We start from the raw sequence: 18,758 nt of genomic DNA, 5'->3' as shown, positions 1-18,758 counted from the left end.
TCAGAGGAGGATATAGCTCAACTTGCAGAGAACACGTTTAGTATACATCAGGTGCCAAGTTCAATCCCCAGTACCTCCTCTAAAAATAAATAATAAGTAAATTTAATTACCTCTACCCCCAAAAAACGACAAATTAAAAAAAAATTGATGAAGATACAGAACCTCAGATTTCTAACAGGATTTAAAAGGAAAACAGAGCCTTTGTTCTTTTCTCATAGCACAATGTCCTTCTCAGCATCCAAAAAAACTATCAACTAGCCCCGCAGTTGGACATGACAGATTCCTCTAAATGCTAAGGTCTTGGCATGTCTAGAACCTGGACTCATTATGTGGTAGAGCAGCCATGAGCTGTCCATGGTCTTAACGTTGGAAGAATTGAAATGAACATCCCTGAATTTACTTTTCAAGCTGCAAGTTAGACACAGAAACTTTCAATGGTGTTTGATTTCCGTAACTTTTCATTCCTTTTTATGAAACATTTTTTAGGTATCACATTCATATTAAAAAAGGTAAGTCTGAGAGAGAACTTTCATCAACTGCAAACTTCGTTTTGTTAAAATAAATGATATGGTGACATTTTGCTTCCAGTCATTATGAGACAGACAATATAATTTGGCATTTGATTAAATTATTTGGAACCATCATAGATCTTATCTTGGATCAAGATTTGAGAAAGCTGTGTTTCCCAAAACACCAGCTTCATCAAATGAGCTTCTACAATATTAATCAACCAAGTGTTTTTGAGATTCTGCTATGTACTCAGCTCACTTAGACACAGAAGAACGTACAAAGACTTAAAACTCATGTACTGTTCTACTAATAGATTTATGATACAAATAGGCAGACTATATTAACTAACCCACATAAAATAAGTATATAGTAATAAATTGGAGTAAACACTTACAGGGTAAGTAGAACAATAAATATTTTATATGCAAGTTATGTAAGTTTACAAGGGAACTAGATGATGAAGAAAGAAATAACTAAAGGTTACAACATTCCAATAAAGTTTCATGATGGGATTCTGTTTTCTTTTTAAAATATGAATAAATTTTGAAGTTAAAAAGGAAGATAAAGGTGTTTCATGATTGAGACTTCGACTAAAGCAGGGTTTGGCTTAATATCAGGAATGGGTATGAAGGAAAATATGTAGAACTAGTGGTATCAACTTAAGGAGGAGCATGGAGTTTGTGAGGAATAATGGTAAGAGAAAATACTGACATAAATAGACTGAGACTGAACTGTGGAAGACCTTGAAAACTAGCCTCAGAGGACTAGCTGATTCCATAAGCGGTAGAGAAACCATCCTCTTAGACTTGTTGTGAGGATTAAATGAGGTAATATTTGTGAATAGAAATGGCAGTTTAGGAATATTTGTATAGCAATAATAGATAAGCTATATTAAAATCAAAAAAGAAAATTAGGGAGCCAGATGAAAAGAAATTTCAATATTCTGGACATAGTTAATGAGGGTCTGGACTAGGGTGGTGTCATTAAAGATAAAGAAAAGATGCAAATCTAAAACATTTAAAATTAAAATCTAGTAATTATATTTTGATTCAGTCATCATTCAACATTTAATGAGCAAGTGCTATGTGCCAGGCACTGAGCCAGCCACACGCAGAACTGATGGAATTCAGTAGTGAGATTTTGTACACAAGAGATTTATGAGAAATATCAAAGATTTGTGAACTAGGAGATTAGAAATAAAGGTGGTTCTGGGGATGGGGAAGAGGGTATAGCTCAAGTGGTAGAGCACATGCTTAGGATGCATGAGGTCCTGGGTTCAACTCCCAGTACCTCCTCTAAAAATAAATAAACCTAATTACCTCTCTCCTGGAAAAAATAAAATAATACAATAAATACAATTTTTAAAAAAGAAATAAAAGTGGTTCTTAAAAGAGAGTCAGGGGAATTAAGAAGGGGAGTGGATTTTGTGGAGAAAGATAATAAACTCTGATTTGGATATTTGAAATTTGGGAAGAATATGGATTTTCCATCATCATTTATTTACCAACACTGGGCTAGACGCTAAAGCTACAGGAGGTGTAAGACAAGGTCCCCATCTTCAAAGAGCTTACACTTAAACCAGGAAGAGAAGACATATTAACAAAAGGGTAAATGACAATGCACAGTGACTTATGCTAACTGTCAAATAAGTGGTACAGCTAAAAAATTCTACAAAAGTTCAGAAGAGGAAGGTAGCACTGTGGTTGGAGCAACCTGAGGTGGCTTTGTGGAAAATGTAGTATTTGTGCTAAGTGCAGAAGAGCTGATGGTAACAACAACGGAATAAACTTCTCTTTGTTGATGGTTTACTTTGTTTATAGCATCCCATTCACATATATTGCCTCATTTAATCCTCACAACAATCCTATGATACAGATACAGATGAGAAGTTAGAGGCTTAGGGGGACAAAGTATGTTATAGAAAGGCATATTTTTGGTAAGAAGTAGAACTGGAATACTAACCCATGTTTGACTGACATGACCATATTCTTAACCATTTCTGTACAAGAAGAAAGAAGCTGTAGGAAATGACCAATAGACACATTAAAAAATGCTCAATATCACTAATTATCAGAGAAATACAAATGAAAACTACAATGAGGTATTGCCTGACACCAGTCAGAATGGCCATCATTAAAAAGTCCACAAATGATAAATGCTGGAGAGGGTGTAGAGAAAAGGGAACTCTCTTACATTGTTGGTGGGAAAATTGTTTGGTGCAGCCATTATGGAAAACAGTACAGAGATTCCTCAAAGGACTAAAAATAGACTTACCATATGATCCAGCAATCCCACTCCTGGGCATATATCCAGAAGGAAGCTTAATTCAAAAAGATACCTGCACCCCAATGTTCATAGCAGCACTAATCGCAATAGCCAAGACATAGAACCAACCTAAATGTTCATCAACAGATGACTGGATAAAGACGATGTGGTATATTTATACAATGGAATACTACTCAGCCATAAAGAATAATAAAATAATGCCATTTGCAGGAACATGTATAGACCTGGAAATTGTCATTCCAAATGAAGTAAGCCAGAAAGAGAAAGAAAAATACCATACGATATCACTTATATGGGAATCCAAAAAAAAAAAAAAGACAAATGTTTTTATTTACAAAACAAAAACAGACTCACAGACATAGAAAACAAGTTTATGGTTACCAGCGGGGAAGGGGTAGATTGGGAGCTTGAGATTTCCAGATACTAACTGCTGTATATGAAATAAACAATGAGTTCATACTGCACAGCACAGGGAACTATATTCAATATCTTTCAGTAACCTACAGTCAAAAAGAATATGAAAACGAATATATGTATGTTCATGTATGACTGAAACATTATGCTGTACACCAGAAATTGACACATTGTAAACTGACTATACTTCAATTAAAAAAATATATACATATGCCAAAAAAATCTAAATAAAGCTTTGATTACTTGGAAAAACAAAAGAAGCTGAAAGAACTGAAAGCAAGAAATAGATTCAAGGGACATGCAGGTGGAGATGTACTAACAGCAGATTAAAAAATTGATCTAGAATATAATAATAATGATAGTTAATATTTATATAGTAATTACTATGTAATAGGCACTATTCTATGGATATTACATGAGCCTACTTAATCCTCTAATAATTCAAAGAAGTTCTATTATTATTCCCGTTTTACAGACAGGGAAATTAGGTGACACTGCCAGGAAGTGGCAGAGCCAGGATTTGAATTCAGACTTTCTGACACCAGAATCCATGATTTTAATCTGCATACTATCATGCGTTTTGAATTAAGCACAGGTTAAAGGTTGAGTCTTAGAATTTGGGAGGAGAAGCTACAGAGGACTAGGAGGGCATAAAAATGAGCAAAGAGAATGAGTATAAAGCCAGGCCAAAGACCCAGCTTTAAGGGTACACACCAGTGGGGAGAAAAAGGGGAAGGCAAAGGAAACAGAGTGGTGAACCATCAAAAGACACTAAAGAGAGATTTATCCATCAGAGAGAGTGGTCAGCAGAATAAATGTTGTTAAAAAGAAAGCACATACAAAATAAAACTGACAGAAAAAAAGAATACTGATCATCTTATAGAAAGCACTCTCAGGGCTGGAAGTCAAAGTTGAAGAAGCTACTAAGAGAATGGGTGAGGACGAGGTAGGGCAGTGATTAGGGGCCGCACATTTTAAGAGACTGACAATGAAAGGAGAAAAGACATGAGCTGACAGTGTCAGCAAGGTCCCTTCTCTCTGCTGCCCTTAGGGACTTGGCCATATAAAGTTACCCGACTCCTTCCAACCGTAATTTGGAAGAGAAGGTACAGAGAAGTTCCTCCTTTAATAAATCAAATGGAAATGATGCATTAGTAAATGGACAAACAGAACCTCATTCTGAGTTCTTGTGATCCCTTTCAGGGCAAGTCTGTTCTGTACTATTCAATCTAGCCCTTCTTTGCATACTCTTTTGAGTCATAGCTTATTATTAGATATTGCTACCAGCAGGCTGTTTCATGCCTCTGAGCTTTCCTAGTTGGTTATCTGTTTATGTTCTCCAAGGTTCAATTCAAATGCCACAGCCTTTTCAAGGCCTTCTCTGACCCCATTTGAGTGAGATTATGTCCCCACAGAACCTGGTTCCCACCCTGTCATAGCACCTGCTGTATTCTCCTATAACTGTTAGCATTTTGATTGGTCTCCTTGCATAGATGACAAGCTCTTTTGGGAAGAGAGAGAGGTTTTCATTGCTGGCTTCCAAATGCCAAACAGAGTGCCTGACATAAAGTAGGCATCTGTAAATGTTCATTGAATAAAGAAGTAAATAAAGGAAAGTAGAGTTAGAAAGTATCAAATAGTACTTTATCTATTCAGTCCAACAGTCATCCTGTAAGGACAAGCTCAGTACTGGACTTCCAATAGGCACTTGATTTTTTAAATTTAATTTTATTTTTTATTGAAGTATAGTTGATTTAAAATATTATATTTGTTTCAGGTGTACAACATAGTGATTCAATATTTTTATAGATTAGACTCCATTCATTATTACAAAACTTAGGCTATATTCCCTGTGCTGTACAATATACCCTTGTAGTTTATTTATCTTACTTACTACTACTTCATACTTAGTAGTTTGTACCTCTTCATCCCTTACCTCTGTCTTGCTCCCTCCCCACCTCTCTCTCCCCACTGGTAACCACTAGTTTGTTCTCCATATCTATGAGTTTGTTTCTTTTTTTTATATTAATTTATTTACTTTATTTTTCAGACTCCACATACATTTGACTTTAAAGTGGCATATCATACCAAGTTCCTCATCCATAGGATAAAAATCTACTTAGTCTCCAGAAACAGAAAATTGGGATTTTGAAACCTTGTAACCCTCTTTCATCATGTCTCTAAACCTGAAGTGGAAGTGGAAATAAGCATTCTTATTCCTTTTCACAGACAAAGAAACTAAGGCAGAAAGAAGTAGAATGATTGTAAGAAGCTCATCTCTGTTACATTTAGGATCTCAGGATCTCTCAAGAATTAGATGGTTTATGTGGACTGCACTGAGTTTCTAGATGAGATTGGTCAGTGACTTTCTATTACTCCTCCATCAGTCACCTACAGATACTCATACACCCCATGACTGGCTCCTACTCCTACAACCCAATACTCTGCCCTGGGCAAATCTGTCCCTATATCAAATACTTAATTACTTGCAAAAGCATCACCCAAACACTATCACAAATCTTCCTATTAGCAAGGTCTCTTCCTCAAGTGGGCCCATTCTAGTCTTGAAGGTCAGAATTTGAACCACCAAAGGTAAGGTCCCTGTCTTGTAGAGGCTTACAACAAAGGGTAGAGTGAAAGGAAATCATGATGTACAATTTGGTTAGTTTGTGTTTACTTAATCTGTTTTCCTTAATCCATGTGAGATGAATTAAATGAATTGTTCACCTGGTGTCTGTCCCCTGAGACTTGAGAATTAAAAGGTAAAGCACCTTGGAAAAAAAAAAAAGGAGGCTCGAGCATTCAAATAAACTAAATGGATGACTCACCAGAGAACTCCAGTTCTGTCCATTTGTAAACCCCACAGCAAAGGCAGGTTTCCAGGTTAAGTGGGCTGTGCTCTTTGTTGATTTGTAAGCTTTAAGGCAGTTAGGTGTCTGGCTCCACTTAGTGCTGAAATGTCATAGTGCAGCCTGATTATGACTCCACAGCTGTAAAAATCAAGGAAAGGGTGAACTATCAGCCCCTTTTCAGTTTAAGGCAGATATATAACAATCATATTCAGTTTGAGACGCTGAAGTTCAAACCCTTCAGTTTGTGCTGAAAATTAAAAAAACAAATAACAAAAAACCGCAGGCAAGAAATATGAGGCCAGAGTTGGCGTCAAGAGGAGAGACTACGGTAAATCAATTTGGGTTCCTAGTGTGTGCTCTTTCCTTTCTAGATAATACTGCATATCCTTTTTAAAGCAACTGTTCTAATGACTTTGCTAAGACTTTGTGGAGGAGAGAAAAGGGCCCAGAGTGAGGCTAGAATCACAAGCTCAAGGTTTTCAGTGGTATCATTGTATTAGCCCAAATTTTTAGTTCACTATATACAAAAAATTAGATGATACATTACGGGTTATTTTAGATTTGCTAAACCATAAAAGGGAACTAGTGCTTCTAACAAACATTTTAAAGGATTAATGATGTACTATGTTGAATTTCTTTCAAACATTGCACCATAAAACACTTATTTGATCTCCAGTGTTATTCTCTATCAAGAATTGGGTCAAGTCAAACATTGAAGTTTGAGGTAGGCAATGACACATTGGACAATAAAAGAGAAGGAAATAAGAAAATGGGCCATAAAAAAAGAGAAAATAAAGCACTTCTCTATTGATCTTGGTTTTTAATTCACTCTGTCCTTTCCTGGCTCTGACGTAAGTTTCTCTATAGTCACATTGTATGTATTCACTTAAGCTTTAGATTCCAGCTTGATTTGAGAAAGTCATGTCAAAACTATTTCTTTCTTTAGCTTCAGGTTCCAGAAATGATGGGGTAGGTTTCATTTGGTGCAAAGGCAGGTGCTAAGGCTGCTGCTTCCTGGGTGGTGCCTGCAGCAGGTATTCTTTGTATGTAACGGGTGCTCCATTAATCGCACCGACTGATGAACAAGGTGGGTCATCGCTCTGAGCAAACAACCAGACACCACAACTTGAATTGTTTCCATATGATGGTTTATATTGGTTGAGGAAACATATCTCATGGCTTTGGAGAAAAAAATAATTTGATCCTGACGTGGTTTTATTTTAATAAGGACAAAGCCTTCATTTTATGTCTGACAGACAGAAGGGTCATGCATATTACTAGTATAATCCTTAGGCTTTCCAAATGAATAGAGTTATAGAAATGAGATCGCATCTGAGTAAATACATTAATCCAGTTCCAGGCTCATTTCTTTGGCTAGTATAACTTCATTGTGTATTATTCTTCCTTGAATGGGCCTCTCTGTGTAATCATAAAAATGTTTTCTTAACAACCATTACCAAATAATTAAACAGATAGGATACAATGCCCTTGTGCTATGATACAGAGATAACTCTATAACCTTTATATAAAACTTTATAAATAACAAGGTACTTTTTCAGCTTTTGATATTTAATTCATCTAATCTTTATCACTCCACAAGATAAATGTTGTTACTATTATCACCATTTTATAGATGAGTAAACTGAGAGTTAGAGAGGTTGGGCAACTTGCCCATGACCATAAATAAAGGAAGAAGTAAGAAAGTCCTGTCCACCTCTGTCTCACTCTCTTTCCCTTCTCAGTGAATTTTCCACACCTTGATCTTTCAACGTAATTTCGGATATTCATAATGTTTCGATGATGAGAGTCAGGACAGAAAAAAAGTTAAAATGTCAACTGAGGAAGAAATAATAAGCATTTAACAAAAAGATAGACCCCTAGATACAATGTCTATTAGGTTTACATAAAAATTACATGTAGCATGCCAGAAAGTAAGGAAGGGCTCCCCACAAAAAAGGAAAAGAAGATAGGAGCATGTCAAAAGGACACAAAGGTGGCGGGGAGGGTATAACTCAGTGGTAGAACACATGCTTAGCATGCATTAGGTCCTGGGTTCAATCCCCAGTATCTCCATTAAAAATAATTATAAATACATAAACCTAATTACCTCCCTCCCCCCAAAAAAGGACACAGAAGTAACCCAAAAGACCTCCCCATTGCCAGAGCTGGAATAATTTGATCAACAAAATAAATAATGATAATATTATATTATAACCCAAGGAATAGAATAAATATCCATGAGTCTACCCTGATAAACACAGGTGATTAAATAAATAAATGGGGAGAGAAGGGCATCTCTTCCTTATAAAAGAATTCCAATTAATGATACAGAAAAAATGAGGGAAATAGAAAATCACCACAGTAACAATTGCTAGAGGCAAGATCAATCAAATGTTAAAATCGTGGAGTGAAATAGTAAAATCCAAATAAAGTATGAAGTTTAGTCAATAGCAGTGTATCAATGTTGGCACAATAGTTGTGACAAATATACAAATACAAAGTATAATGTTAACAACAAGGGAAATGGATGAGGAATATATGGGAAGCATACGTACTATCTTTGCAAACTTTCTGTAAATCTGTAACTATTCTAAAATACAGTTTATTTTAAAAATTAAAAAAAATTAGTGGGTGAAGGTTTAAGGAGAAACAGGATATTTAAATACCTCCAAAATATTTGTGGAATATTACAAAGAGAAAATTCCAACTCTCAGTTACAAAGAGAGAAAAAAGTAACCTTGCAGTAGAGAAATCTGGCAGATAGCACCTTAACTGAATGATCAAGGTTAATATCACCACGAATTAGACATGTCAATATCACATACCCTTGATAAAGGATGTGATGAGAAGGGTACACTGCCTCTGTGAGATTTTTCTAAAAAATTTATTAACTCAGTCTTATAATGAGCAAACAGCAGACAAAACTAAATGGAGGGGCACTTTACAAAGTTCCTAATCAGTACTACTCAAAAGTGTCAAGGTCATAAAAGATAAAGAAAGGCTGAGGAACTGTCAGAGACTGGAGGAGACTAAAAGAGACATGACAACTAAATGTAATGTAGAACTTTCGATCAGGTCCTGGAACAGAAAAAGGATATTAGTGGACAACTGCTGAAATCCAGATACAGTCTGTGTTTAGTTAATAGTAAGTACCACTGTTAATTTCCTAGTTTTTGATAAGCGTACCATGGCTACATGCTAACATTAAGGGAACCTAGGTGAAGGCTATATAGGAACTCGTATCTAGATATACAGTAAAGGTATAAAGAACATAGATTTGTGCTATCTTTTCAACTCTTCTGTAAGTCTAAAATTATTTTTACATTAAATTTAAAAAGTAAAAACTGGTGCTCACTTCAGCAAGACATATACTAAAATTGGAACAATACATAGAAGATTAGCATGGCCTTTGCACAAGGATGACACACAAGTTCGTGAAGCATTCCATATTTTTCAGGTGCTAACTACTATATATAAAATAAACAACAAGATCCTACTGTATAGCACAAGGAATTATATTCCATATCTTGTAGTAACCTATAATGGAAAAGAATATGAAAAAGAAAACAAAGTAAAAACTGTACATAAGTGATATACAAATTAGCTTTTTTTCTGCTTCCTATGGCTAACCTGTGCCTTCTGGAAAGTCCTATCAAGCTTTAATACCCTATGTGTTATAACAGACACCATCCCTATATATAAAATCTCTTCAAAAGGACAAATACCATTAGACCATAAGCTCCTTGAGAGCAAGGACCGTATCTTATTCATCTCTGTGTCCTTGATGCCTGGCACATAGTGAGCACTTAATAAATGCCTGTGAATTGAACTATGCTAATATAGATGCATATATAGCTGTATATTACATATATACATATTTACACACACAAATACATATTCATATATAGAGGTAAGGGGGAAGCAAAAGATTACAACCATCAAGATACATGTTCCTAAAACTAAAGAGCCAACTACAAAAATAAAACATCCCATTATTTAAATGGGCATGTTGTATGAGCTCAGATGTTATAAACTCATCAGTCTATTCCTCTCTGATAAGCTTCTGGGCTATCTGACAGAACTCATTTGCCTTTGCCACCTGGTAACAGGATGGCAGTAATAGCAGTGGCTGACAGACTCCACTTTTCTCCTGTGAGACACCTCCCACAAAATGTTCAGAGTTACCCACATAACCATAAAAGAGCATCTCTTGATGGCTCCTGTCAGCTGACAGCAGCATAGAGTGACTGAAAAGGGAAATCATGCAGTGGGAAACAACGGGCTGCCTTTTTGCACACTCACTGTGTCTCCAGCCCAGCATGAATAAGAGAATAGGGACTAAAAGAGGGAAATGAATACAAGGCTGAACATTTTACCCAATTCTGCAGTGACAGATAGAAAGGACAGATGGTAGATGGATCAGATGGGAGTTGTTTTTAATCTTTTCTTTTTCTAGATCCTTTTCTTTATGTGTGTCTGAATATGTATTGTGTGAGAAAGAGGGAGATACAGAGAAATGGGTGAGACTGGAACTCTGAATGTGTGTATGAGGCCATATGTAGCCACAGTTACACACAGACACTTAGAGGAGTAGATAGAATTGGAGACAAAACTGCCTGCTTGCCAATTTTTCTAAATAAATATGTTCACAGATTTCATAGCATTAATGAGCTGAAAAATAACCACATATTGAAGCTGGATGCAGCTGTCTATACTAAGTTTGAGAATATTTTAAGTGCATGTTAAACTAATAATATGAATTAGAGGGCCCAAGCTCTCAAAGATGTCTGAGTAAGAAGCCACTTAACGTAACAGAGGAGGAGTACAGGGTTTGGATGTCAGATGTCAGAATGAGTATTCATTATAACTATAATTTCTATATACGATTTATGTGTTTTATGAGTTAAAATGTATGATGATCTGGGAGTATGGTAAAAAGATAATATAAAAAAATTTAATTTGTTTATAAGAAACTACAAATGTTTAAAGTCAGTGAGATACAAGCTACAGTTATGACACACAGGTAATGATGTTCAGAGCTGACTAATATGATGTCTGCAGTACTGTTGTGATAGCTTTGACACATTCCTGAGATGGGGTATGAAATATTTATCATGATGCCAACATACCTGTGCAGTTCAGAGTTTTAATGGCAATTTTAGTGATAAAGATGTTTTTGTTACTGTGGACTAAAAGCAAGACATGGTTGATCAATATAGACCTAAAACTAACCCCAGCCCTTCTAATGGCCCACCTAATAGAGAGCAGCAGGGATAAACTCCAATTCAAGTCTGACTCCACAGCCCATATTTTTCCATTCCAGAGAAACTTTAGCTAAAAGTCAGCCTTAGGAGAGAAAATGACAGTGCCACTTATCCAACAAGCTGATTCTAAAAGTTACATAGAAATGCAAAGTAGCAAAAATAGCCAAGACAATTATGAAGAGTTGGAAAAGATAACTTGTTCTCCTGCATGTAAAGACACAGTATAAAGCTACAGGAATTCAGACAGTGTGGTGTTGGTGCAAGGATAGACAAATAGAATGGAATCTAGAGCTCATGCACTGATCAACATTTGATCTGAAGAAAAGTGGTGCTGCACAGTGGTGGAGAAAGAACAGTCTTTTCAATAAATGATACTAGGATATTTGAACAAGAATCTTGGGGAGAAAAAAACTTAACCCTTTACTCATACCATTCACAAAAATCAATTCAAGGTGGATTGTAGATCTAAATTCAAAAGGGAAAAAAATGTTTCTAGAGAATAATACATAACATTTTCACGATTTTGGGGTAATGAAATACCAAACATAAAAACAAGATACATAAATTCAAACAATGATAAATTTGACTCAAATTAAAATTAAGAACTTCTGTTCATCAAAAGATGTCATTAAGAGAATGAAAAGACAAGCTACAAAAAGGAAAAGAAATTTATAGCATATATAACTGACAAAGGGCTTGTATACAGAGATAGAAAAAGCTACTAGTAATCAATAAGAAAATGATCAACAATCCAGTTGAAAAATAGGCAAGAGACTTGAACAGGCATTTCACAAAAGAGTATATGAAACAGCCAATAAACAAATGAGATTTGAATGAGATTTGCCCAACCTCATTAGTAATCAGGGAAATGCAAATTAAAACTACAATTGGATAACACTATACATTACCTAGAATAGTTAAACTTAAGTAGACTGACCATAACAACTGTTGGCAAGGATGTGAAGCACCAGGGACTGTCATATTCTGCTGAAGGAAGTGATACAACCACAGCTTAGTTTGACTTTCTCTAGTAAAGTTAAGGAAATATCCCATGACCCAGCAATTCAACAGTCAGATACCCAATAGAAATGTGTACACCTATATACCAAAGAGACATGTACATAAATGTTCTTGGAAGTATTATTTGTAATCTTTCCAAACTGGAAACAACCTTCATATGGCATCAACAGTGCACTGGATAAATATGTAATGTGGTATACTCATACAATGGAATGATACACAGCAAATAAAAGTGAACAGACTATATCTACATACAACATTATGAATAGATCTCACAAATATAATAATGAGTAAAAGAAACTAGATATCAAAGAATACATAATGTGTTACTCCATTTGTAGAAAGTTTGAAAAAACAAGCAAGGCGAAACAACAGTGTTTTAGAGCACAAGAGAAACCAAGAAAATGGTTACCTTCCGGGAGAACAAAGGAGACAGTGATTGAGAGACGGTTGTTGGTAATGTTCTTCTCTTGAGCTGCGTAGTGGTTACATGGCTGTTTGCTTTGGAATAATTCACTGAACTATTCATTTTTGTATTGTGCACTTTGCTAATTGAGATTTCTATTTCACAACAGAAAAGTTTTTTTTATTTTAAGAAAAGAGCAGAATTTTTATCCCCGTTCTATTTCACAGTGGGGAAAAATATTGAGTGCTTATATGTTAAGCTTGGAGCTCCTTTTCTGAAGCCAAAGGGAGAAAGGGATAAATGTCATGATTCCTGGCCTCAAGAAGCTTACAATCTTATTAGGATAAGAGATACATAAAGTATAACCAGGTAGGATTAAATGAGCAACAAATAAAGATAGTGTTCTGCTTGCACTAGTTGAGTTCCTACTAAATGTTACATTATCTAAAAATTGCATTATAAAAGTGATTGTCTCCAATCCTGGGTATACATATCTGAAAAAATGAAAACTCTTCTAATATGAAAAGATACATGCACCCCAATGTTCATAGCAGCAATATTTACAATTGCCAAGATATGGAAGCAACCTAAGTGTCTGTCAACAGATGAATGATGAAAAAAAGATGAGGTATATATATATATATATAGTGTGTGTGTGTGGTATATATATACCACCTACATAAATAAACACACACACACACATATACATACATACAATACCATACTACTCAGCCATTTAAAAAGAAATAAATTTTGCCATTTGCAGCAACATGGATGGACTTGGAGGGTATTATGCTAAGTGAAATAAGTCAGACAGAGAAAAACAAGTACTGTATACTCTGATTTACATGTGGGGTCTAAAAAAATACAACAAACTAGTGAATATAATAAAAAAAAAAAGCAGACTGACAGATATAGAGAACAAACCAGTATTTACCAGTGGGGAGAGGGAAGGAAGAGGGGCCAAACAGGGGTAGGGGCTTAAGAGGTACACACTATTATGTATAAAACAAGTTACAAGGATATATTGTACAATGAGGGGAATATACCCAATATTTCATAATAACTATAAATGGAGTATAATCCTTTCCATTGTGAATCACTATTTTGTACACCTATAACTTACATAATGTTGTACATCAACCGTACTTCAATAAAATTTTATTAAAGTGATTGTTTCAATGGGAAGAATTGAGATATAACAAAAAGAATAGTAAACTTATTTTTCTTCAGTAATTTCAGCAATGAAGATGTTTTTGTTACTGTGGCCTAAAAATAACAGACTGGTTGATCAAAACAGACAAAAACAAGTCTGAACCTTTCTCATGGACTTTCAGCTTCACACATGGAGCTTTTCCATTTCTGTTATCATCTTTGGCCCTGAAGTCTTCCAGGCACTTACGTTCCAGAAAGATAATTTTTAAAATCTTTTTAACATTTACTCTAATGATATGAAATCCAGTGGCTCTAATGACATTGCATATCTTTTCAAAGAATTCATTACCCTTGACTTTTGCATAAGTCATGGCCTTTATTTTCCTAGCTCGACACAATATTATCATTAACCCAGCACTTCTTATACACACTGTTATCACTTTTATTACCCTTTGTAACCATCGATATGACAGAAAAGTGAAATATGATGCAAAACAAATTCCAGCCAGCCATTCATTCGGCCTTCCGTTTGTTTCCAGTGCAACAAGCAGCAGTTCCCTAATGTGGTCGTGTAATAGAACCTGCAGCCAGTCTAGGCACTGCAACTTACGTTCTCTATGTATTTAATTACATCCAGTTTGTAATACGAAAACCAACTGTAGGTGAAATGCCTACATTTGTAAGTTGCTATGGAGACATAGAGAGAAAGGAATGTTTTAACTCCTTCTTGGAGGGAAACTGAAATTCAGAGAAGGCTTCACATTCGATCTCAGTTTTAAGTAAAGAGAAGGTGTCAGCAGGTGTTGAAGAGGGGAGGCACCTTCAGGTCAGGATGCATTGTGAACAAAGGCAGGAAACATTGCCATGAAAGCCCAGAGAACAGAAATTGAACTGTCATGGTTGAACAGATTTTTTGAAAGCATGTTTTCAGAACCGTTTAAAACAATGCAAATGTATATCTATCTCACTGTGTAGAACTAGTATGTATTATTGCCTCCGAATAGATGTTCTTGCTCCTCAGTCTCTTCTCAATGACATATTTATTTTGACTATTTCACTCCTGTTAATCTCCATTCATTTTCCTCCCATTAGACAATTTCCCCCTTTATGAGAATGACTATAATTCACAAAAGGCACCAGCAGTCTCTGATAAAAATGTATCTCCACAGACAGGCTTTAGGGTGATTTGGCAACATGAATACTGAACTGTAAGCAGGATATCTGGGTCCTGGTCCTAGTGTGTCCTTCAAGGAGCTCTGTGTTCCTCCTCAAGTCACTCAACCTGTTTTGACCTCAACTTTATCTACCTGCGAAACAAGATGATCTCCAAGATCCCTTCTATTATAATGGTCCTTTCAGATGGTGAACCATGAGTTAATCAGAAGCCCAATGTCCTGTCTGGCTAGGAGATTTGCCTCAGGTACTTGGCACAAAACAGAAATTAAAATGTTTGCTTCCTAAGAAAGAGATTCTCAGATAGAGATCCTTAGACAATGCTAAGGCAAAGGGAAGAACCTCAATCTTGGTACATAATAAACTATACTAGTAATGCTCAACTATCATTAAAGTCTAGTTAAATGAGATCCAGAAGTCTGTATACTTGATCAATGTTATGCTTTTTAAAAAAATTTGTAGTAAAAATTTACATAACATGAAGTTTATCTTTTTAACTATTTTTAAGTGAACAATTCAGTGATATTATGTACATTATCAATGTTGAATAACCAACATGGCTATTTATTAGTGCTATGCTTTTGTATTTTGCTTCACCCCACCTCAGTTTCCTTAGAAAATATTATTTTAAATATATTTCGTTGATCTCTCAGCTGAATTATAAAGAAAAGGACGTTTCATGCTTCTATAGCAGTGGTTCTCAATTGGGGGGAGCATTTTACCCCTCAGGGGACATTTGGCAATGTCTGCAGACACTTTTGGTTGTCACAACTGAGGTGAAGGGATGCTACTGACATCTAGTATATACAGGCTAGGACTACTGCTAAATATCCCACAATGCACAGGACAGCTCCTCCCACCCTACCCCAACAAAGACTTAACCGTCCCCAAATGTCACTAGGGTCACTTTTAAGAATCCTTGCTCTTTCAGAGTCAATATTCAGCAACGGAGAGGCATGATAGCAGCAAGATTGATAAAGTTCTGAAACCTAACACTTGGGCAGACAAAGAGTAGAAACCAAATAAGGATGAGCTATGAACATTACTTTTCCTCCTGGAAATGCCCTCAATGTCCTGCTCTCTGATTCTGTGGCAGTGTCATTTAATAACCCTTCCTAGAGTACAAGGTTTGTCCATGGTACAAGTAAAGTTTAAAAGGTCAGTCCCAAAGGCAAGGGGCCTAAACTGAGAAAGACAGTATTTAATTACTTCTTCCTTTGGGGGTTCTTTCTAAGAGGCAATGTCTCCTTGAAATTCGGCTTCTGTTGTACCTTGATTACTCCCATCTCACACCTAATTTACTGGTAGTATGTTTGGCTCTGATTGTGACTTGTTTGAGATCTTTTTCCAAGAGGACTACTAGCTTGGTTAAGCCCAGCTGAGCTCCCTATCAGAAAAAGTAAGTAGTAGTTCCTTTTATAACCTCATTCTCAGCTGCATTCTAATATGTTTTCATGAATGAGAAGTAAAGGGGTAGAACTGCAAGTATTAGTTAAAATGGTTTTTAAACATAGTTCTCTTATCTTTTTTATTTAAGATTGTATTAAGCAATAACTGGATATTACCTGCACTGGTTTATTAGCCACTGGCTCCTGGTGATCTTGCTCCCAGAATTTTGTCAATGTTTCAAACAGAACTAGCGATTGACCTCGTCTTTTCTTTAAGACATGACCTGGTGATGGTTGCAAAACTCAGTAAATACACAAAAAATCATTGAATTATACACTTTAAATGGATGAATGTTATGGTAAGTAAATTGTATCTCAATAAAACTGTTTAAAAAGTGAATAGGTTTGTTTATTATAGAACTTCTCAAGACTTTAATATCATGATGTAACTTGTGAATCTTCAAGAGGAAAGTAGAGAATGAAGTGTTTACCAAAATGATTTGCTCCATGGGATCTCCCCCCATCTATGAGCATTCCATGGAAATGGTGTTTCTACATGTTCACTTAAAAAAAAAAAAAGCTCTAATCTAGGTTATATAAACAATCTTTAAAGAGGTTCTAAGCAAGAGGCAAATCCTTTTTAATCTTTGGATTAACAAGTGTTTTGGAGGAGTAGTTCAATGGATTTAGGTGAGTTGGGTCAGGTACTGCTACTTTAGTCAAAGTTATAGACAAATAATACTGTAGCTAAGATATATACTCTACACTTAATCTTAGCCCAAGGACAGAGAAGCAATAAGACATTTATTCTAAGAAGTAATGTTCAAGTTAGGAAATTCTTAGACTTAATTTGCTCCCATTCAGAAATTGCCCCCCAGTGGAAGAGGAAAAGGAAGAAAGACAGCGGAGAGAAGTCTCCTTCTCCAAGTACGCTCAGGAAAATTGTCCATCAGTCTTGCTCGGATAGATCCTGCTTGGGGAATACAAGTTAGGTCCAGATGCAAGGAACACCAAGCACAAGGAAACTTTCCAGGCCCTACTTACCATTCTGCTCCTATTCCAAGGGAATTGTTTGTGTCTTACAAAGCTAGCTGACTAAACCAGGAATCTTGTTTCCTTTCCTGTGGAATCAATCTTCTGAAGCATCAGGCAGCCATCCTAACATTTTCTAGAAGTGAAGAAGAGTCTGGACACATGTTTCCTCCAAAACAACTTCCCATGTCCCAGAACAAAGAAAGAAAGAAAGAAAGAAAGAGAGAGAGAGAGAGAAAGAAAGAAAGAAAGAAAGAAAGAAAGAAAGAAAGAAAGAAAGAAAGAAAGAAAGAAAGAAGGAAAGAAAGAAAAAGGAAAGAAAGAAGGAAAGAAAGAAAGAAAGAAAGAAAGAAAGAAAGAAAGAAAGAAAGAAAGAAAGAAAGGGAAAAAGGGACACAGGGATAATCATACTTAATGAGTTGATTATCAGAAGAAAATTTTTGTATTTTTTCCCTATGTTTCTCTTACACATTGGCAGGAGGTAAAAAGCGTGACATGGTATTCAGTGAAAAAAAATTGATTTCATTATAATAGAGGATAAAGCTGAGGTTGTAAGAATTAGATTCACTGAGTTTAAGACTCAAGACAAAAAAAAAAAAAGACTCAAGACAACTACATCCCCACACAACTCTTGCAAAGATTTGAAAAAATAGATCTGAGGTGGTCAGAAGATCTTCAAGGATGTAGTGAAGTGATGCGCAATTTTTCCCTAAGACTGAAAAACTTTTGCAGCTATAGAAATGGTTTTAAGTTCCTTTACAAATAAACTTCTGATCAGTTAGTTCTCCAGGGTTCCCTTGTCAGTGAATGGCCTCAGTGCTGATCTAGTTGTCCAAATTAAAAACTGTTTCCCTGATTTCTCACCTGAATTATTGCCAACAGTCTCCTAACTGGCCTCTATATACCATCTATATACTTGAGGCATAATCAACTTGACTAGAAAAGTCTTTCTAAATCATACATCTGATTGTGTCACTTTCTTAAAACTTTTTCATGGCTTCTTATGACTCTAATGTAAAAAATTCAGACCCTTTGGTATGAGCCTATTCATAATCTGGCCCTCACTTATTTCTTCATCTTCATCTCTTGCCACTTCTTTTTTGAGTGGAGTGTACAAGATCATCCTTTGCATGTGGGATGAAAATATTTGAACTTCTACAGATTAAGAAGCAGGAACAGAAACTGACTGAATGGCATATATTAAGAGTCTAGGGTAAGCCAAGCCAAAGCTATGTGCAAGTGAAAGTTTAGAGGAGGC

General features: G+C 35.8%; 1 protein-coding gene and 2 non-coding genes across 13 annotated transcripts in view; 2 read left to right on the top strand and 1 right to left on the bottom strand.

The window, feature by feature from the left end:
* FRMD5 (FERM domain containing 5) overlaps positions 1 to 18,758 on the bottom strand; it is a 372,595-nt gene that overhangs the window by 308,110 nt on the left and 45,727 nt on the right. For 5 of the 11 annotated variants that reach the window (XM_072962546.1, XM_072962557.1, XM_072962556.1 and 2 more), the window contains exons 2-3: positions 16,646 to 16,752; positions 6,039 to 6,200 (exon numbers count right to left, since the gene is read on the bottom strand). The gene's annotated coding sequence lies outside the window, so the exon portion shown is untranslated. Of the gene's footprint in view, positions 1 to 6,038; positions 6,201 to 16,645; positions 16,753 to 18,758 lie in introns of those variants that run through there. The other 6 variants (XM_072962550.1, XM_072962548.1, XM_072962549.1 and 3 more) reach the window with 4 other exon arrangements.
* TRNAP-AGG (transfer RNA proline (anticodon AGG)) lies at positions 1,733 to 1,805 on the top strand. Its single transcript has one exon. It is a non-coding gene; the product is annotated as a tRNA-Pro (tRNA).
* On the top strand, positions 9,410 to 9,516 carry LOC116278052 (U6 spliceosomal RNA). The gene has a single exon (XR_004187474.1). It is a non-coding gene; the product is annotated as a U6 spliceosomal RNA (small nuclear RNA).

The sequence above is a fragment of the Vicugna pacos genome, chromosome 6 (genome assembly GCF_048564905.1).
Source record: "Vicugna pacos chromosome 6, VicPac4, whole genome shotgun sequence".
In the NCBI taxonomy this organism is placed as follows: domain Eukaryota; kingdom Metazoa; phylum Chordata; class Mammalia; order Artiodactyla; family Camelidae; genus Vicugna; species Vicugna pacos.
This window is presented reverse-complemented; position numbering and strand designations above follow the sequence as displayed.